This window comes from Anomaloglossus baeobatrachus, unplaced genomic scaffold (assembly GCF_048569485.1).
Source record: "Anomaloglossus baeobatrachus isolate aAnoBae1 unplaced genomic scaffold, aAnoBae1.hap1 Scaffold_25, whole genome shotgun sequence".
NCBI classification, from domain to species: domain Eukaryota; kingdom Metazoa; phylum Chordata; class Amphibia; order Anura; family Aromobatidae; genus Anomaloglossus; species Anomaloglossus baeobatrachus.
Window position 1 is genome coordinate 698,350 of NW_027442090.1, and position 5,486 is coordinate 703,835.

Here is a 5,486-nt window from a genome sequence, read left to right on the forward strand (position 1 = left end):
CCAGCCGAGTTTGAGACCCCCTGCCTTACACTATATAGATATTATGTTCATTCCCCATCTATCTTGCTCAGGAGAGCATCTCCCTCCCCCGGCACCAAGAGCAGCTCATACTGAATTGTTACATTGACTAGTAACACTGCACACAGAAATGCACCTTAATATTCCACTGTTAACCCTTTCCTCCCAGCAGTAACACACAACTCCTCACCTTGATATCATGGTGATTTATGGTCAGAATGACTTCAATGCGATCAGTGATTTCTATTCTAGCTCTGCTCACATAGATTTTATATCCACACTCAACTATAGGCCGTTCTTCATATTTTGGGGGCTTTTAGTCAGATATACTAGTTTGTGCCTGTATAGTATTGGTGTAGATGGGAGTGTAGGGCATGGGTTACATGGCACTGTGGTGGGATACTGATGGGAGGTATTGGTGCTGTGTTTGATGCTTCTACTGGGTATTTTCCTACAAATACTGGAACAGCTCACTGCTTAGAATGATCCTTCCCAGCTCTATAATATATTATATATACCCCACAATGCAGGCTCACACACACATTTGTCTCAAGTGTGTTGTAGGGACACAGATACAGTCTTGGTCATGTGACTAAAGGCTACTTTACACACTGCGATATCGGTCCCGATATCGCTAGTGTGGGTACCCGCCCCATCTGTTGCGCGACACGGGCAAATCGCTGCCCATGCCGCACAACACCGACCAGACCCGTCACACATACTTACCTGACCGGCGACGTCGCTGTGACCGGCGAACCGCCTCCTTTCTAAGGGGGCGGTCCGTGCGGCGTCACAGCGACGTCACTGAGCGACCGCCCAATAGCAGCGGAGGGGCGGAGATGAGTGGCCGGAACATCCCGCCCACCTCCTTCCTTCCTCATAGCGGCTGGGAGGCAGGTAAGGAGAGGTTCCTCGTTTCTGCGGTGTCACACGGAGTGATGTGTGCTGCCGCAGGAGCGACGAACTACATCGTTACTGCTGCAGTAACGATAATCGAGAATGGAGACCCATGTCACCGATGAGCGATTTTGCACGTTTTTGCAACGATGCAAAATCGCTCATCGGTGTCACACGCAGCAACATCGCTAATGCGGCCGGATGTGCGTCACAAATTCCGTGACCCCAACGACTCCGCATTAGCGATGTCGCAGCGTGTAAAGCCCCCTTTAGTGGGAGTGGTGTACAGGGTCTTAGCAGTAAAGAGTATTCCATATTTCTGCCAGATACCCACAGAGATATTGAAATCTGAAAAAAGAGACTTCTGCTCATTGAAGGTAAGAACTGCTCACATAGCGTTCAACTCCACAGCAAACGAGTGCTCTAGCACTGGCATCTCAGCAGGGATATTCCCCTACTACACATGTGTGTCTGGGTCGCTGTGACAGTTTACAGGACATAACTCAAGGCACCTAGATAGAAGGCAGAGGTACTGGGATTGGTTGGTTTTTGGTGACGGAGGTGCAGGGGCTGGCGCCCATGTGCAGTGCTGGCTAAGGTATATTGATGATATTTTGATTTTTTGGCAGGGCACTGTGGAGCAGCTCGAGACATTTATGGAGGAACTTAATAACAACACCTTTAACATCAGATTGACACATAAGCATAGCAGCAGTTGCGTTGACTTCCTGGATATTAAAATTTCATTCGGTTCTGAGCGAATTGTTCAGACCGACGTCCATAGGAAGGAAACATCAGTCAACGCACTGCTGCATGCTTCTTCTGCTCATACCCCCTCCACCATCCGGGCCGTACCGACTGGCCAGTTCCTCAGGATGAAGCAAATTTGTTCGTCAGACACTGCTTTTGAACAACAGTCTGCCGACCTCCAGCGCCATAGGGGTGGCAAAGGCGGTCTTCCCCCGGTCTGCCTCAGCAACGGACACTAGCCAATAGTGACTAGTGAGATCAAGGGTAGAAAAATAATTTGCAGTTCTCAATGCAGCTAGCGATTCCTCAATACGGGGGAGTGGTGCCGTCCTTCTTCTTTAACAGGACCAACGGAGCTGCCCAAAGGCTACAACTGTCACGGATAACCCCAGCCGCCTTCATGTTGCTCAACATGTCCTTGGTACACTGGTAATGTGAAGGTGGTATTGGCTTATAGCTCTCTTTGATGGGTGGGTGTGCACCTGTGGGGATGTAGTGTTGGACCCCTTTTATTCCCCCAAAATCTAGCGGATGTTTGCTGAAGACTTGCTCGCTCGTATTCTTGCACTACCCTGTGGACCCGCTTCTTGTGATGTGAAGGTGTGGAGTCAGTGCCTACGTGTAATTCCTTACACCACTCCTCTGGCTGACTTGGTGAGCAGTCACTGACTGGGTGGGGTGCAGTAATAGTGGATGCTGCTACTTGGATAGCATGTGTATCTACTGTGAACAGCTTATCAATGGTGGCAAGTCGGGGCAGCTTAACCTCCTGCTCTCCGCAGTTTAACACTCTCACGGGCACTCTTCCCTTCCGCACTAATGAATAAAACTATGATGTAAATATCATATAGATACCCCACAATTGTAAATAAAGGTAGGTTATGGGAAAAGGGGGAACAGGGAAAGAGGAAAATAGTGTAATAAAGTATACCTTCTGGGGGTGAGAGGAAATGGCAGCACAGCCAGTGGAGGTGAAGCAAAAGGAAGCCTGCAACTAAAGAGTTGAGAGCGTTATCACATGGTGACTGAGCCTGATTGTAAAGGGAGCATAGAGTGGAGCATACTCTGGGCACGTTAGAACCCAAGTTCTTAAACCATGAATATGGACCCCTTTTATTCTCCCAAAGTCTAGCGGATGTTTGCTGAAGACTTGCTCGTATTCTTGCACTACCCTGTGGACCCGCTTCTTGTGATGTGAAGGTGTGGAGTCAGTGCCTACGTGTAATTCCTTACACCACTCCTCTGGTTGACTTGGTGAGCTGTCACTGAATGGGTGTGGTGAAGTAACGGTGGATGCTGTGGCTTGGATATCATATTAAATATAGGGACCCCCATACAGTAGTATGAGAAATTTTTTTGTATTCAATGATCGGTATTACCTTCAGGGGCGCGGCACGTGGACGTGCGTTCCATTAGCCTCACTGCATTCCACTCCCATACAGGAAGTGGGCGCAGCTATTACTACGGTCGCACATAAAAGAACCCACAGCCACCACTGCACACAGCTGACTCCACCACTGGAAACCCACTTCTACACCAACGCAGGTAAGACAGGATCGGCACCTCTATGCTCCCGTTACAATCAGGCTCAGTCACCATGTGATAATGCTCTCAACAATTTAGTTGCAGGCTTCCCCTTGCTTCACTTCCACTGGCTGTGCTGCCATTTCCTCTCCCCCCTGGAAGGTATACTTTATTACACTATTTTCCTGTTTCCCTCTTCTCCCTTTTCCCATAACCTACCTTTATCTGCATTTGTGGGGTATCTATATACTATTTATATCACAGTTTTATTCATTAATACGGAAGGGAAGAGTGCGCGTGAGAGTGTTGAACTGCGGAGAGCAAGAGGTTAAGCTGCCCCGATTTGCCACCATTGATAAGCTGTTCACAGTAGATACACATGCTATCCAAGCAGCAGCAGCATCCACCATTACTGCACCCCACCCAGTCAGTGACAGCTCACCAAGTCAGCCAGAGGAGTGGTGTCAGGAATTACACGTAGGCACTGACTACACACCTTCACATCACAAGTACACAAAGCAAATGGGAGACTTTTATGAGCATCCTGAATAGGGCTTGTGCAGAAAATATACCCTATGGGAACAAACATGCTAGAAATAGGAGGAAACCCCTATGGCTAAATAGAGCTGTAAGGGAAGCAATAAAAGAAAAACAGAAAGCCTTAAAAGAATTAAAGAGGGTAGGTAGTGATGAGGCATTATATAATTATAGAAAATTAAATAAAATATGTAAAAAGCAAATTAAGTTAGCTAAGTATGAGACAGAGAAACTCATTGCGAGAGAAAGTAAAAATAATCCTAAAATATTCTTTAACTACATAAACAGTAAAAAACTGAAAAGCGATAGTGTTGGCCCCCTTAAAAATAGTCTTGGTGAAATGGTGGAAGGGGATGAGGGTAAAGCCAACCTGCTGAATGACTTTTTTTCTACGGTTTTTATACAAGAAAATGCCATGGCAGATGACATGACCAGTGATGCCATAAATTCACCCTTGAATATTACCTGCTTAACCCAGCAGGAAGTACGCCGCCGCCTCGAAATCACTAAGGTTGACAAATCTCCGGGCCCGGATGGCATACACCCCAGAGTACTACAGGAATTGAGTTCTGTGATAGATAGACCATTATTTTTAATCTTCTCAGATTCCTTAATAACAGGGTCGGTACCGCAGGACTGGCGCATAGCAAATGTGGTGCCAATATTCAAAAAGGGGACAAAAACTGAGCCGGGAAATTATAGGCCGGTAAGTTTAACCTCTACGGTTGGTAAAATCCTTGAGGGTTTCTTGAGAGATGCTATACTGGAGTATCTCAAGAAAAATAACCTTATGACAGAGTATCAACATGGGTTTATGAGGGATCGATCCTGTCAAACTAATTTGATCAGCTTCTATGAAGAGGTAAGTTCAAGCCTGGACCAGGGAAATGCAGTGGATGTTGTGTATATGGACTTTTCAAAAGCTTTTGATACGGTGCCACACAAAAGGTTGGTACATAAAATGAGAATAATGGGGATAGGGGAAAATATGTGTAACTGGGTTAAAAACTGGCTCAGTGATAGGAAACAAAGGGTGGTTATTAATGGTACGTACTCGGACTGGGTCTCAGTTCATAGTGGGGTACCACAGGGGTCAGTATTGGGCCCGCTTCTTTTCAACATATTTATAAATGACCTTGTTGGGGGCATGCGGAGTAGAATTTCAATATTTGCAGATGATACTAAACTCTGCAGGGTAATCAATACAGAGGAGGATAATTTTATATTACAGGGAGATTTATGTAAATTGGAGGATTGGGCTGAGAAGTGGCAATTGAAGTTTAATGTAGATAAATGTAAGGTCATGCACTTGGGTAGAGGAAATAACATTTATGATTATGTACTTAATTGTAGAACACTGGGTAAAACAGACACAGAAAAAGACTTGGGTGTATGGGTGGATGGTAAACTTCACTTTAGTGGACAGTGTCAGGCAGCTGCTGCCAGGGCTAATAAAATAATGGGATGTATTAAAAGAGGTATAAGTGTTCATGAAAAAAATATACTTCTACCTCTGTACAAGTCACTAGCGCGACCGCACTTAGAATACTGTGTACAATTCTGGTCACCGATATATAAGAAGGACATAGCTGAACTGGAGAGGGTGCAAAGAAGAGCGACCAAGATTATTAGAGGAATGGGGGGGCTGCAATACGAAGACAGGTTATTAAACTTGGGGTTATTTAGTCTGGAAAAACGAAGGCTTAGGGGAGATCTAATCACAATGTATAAATATATGAGGGGACAGTACAGAGACCTTT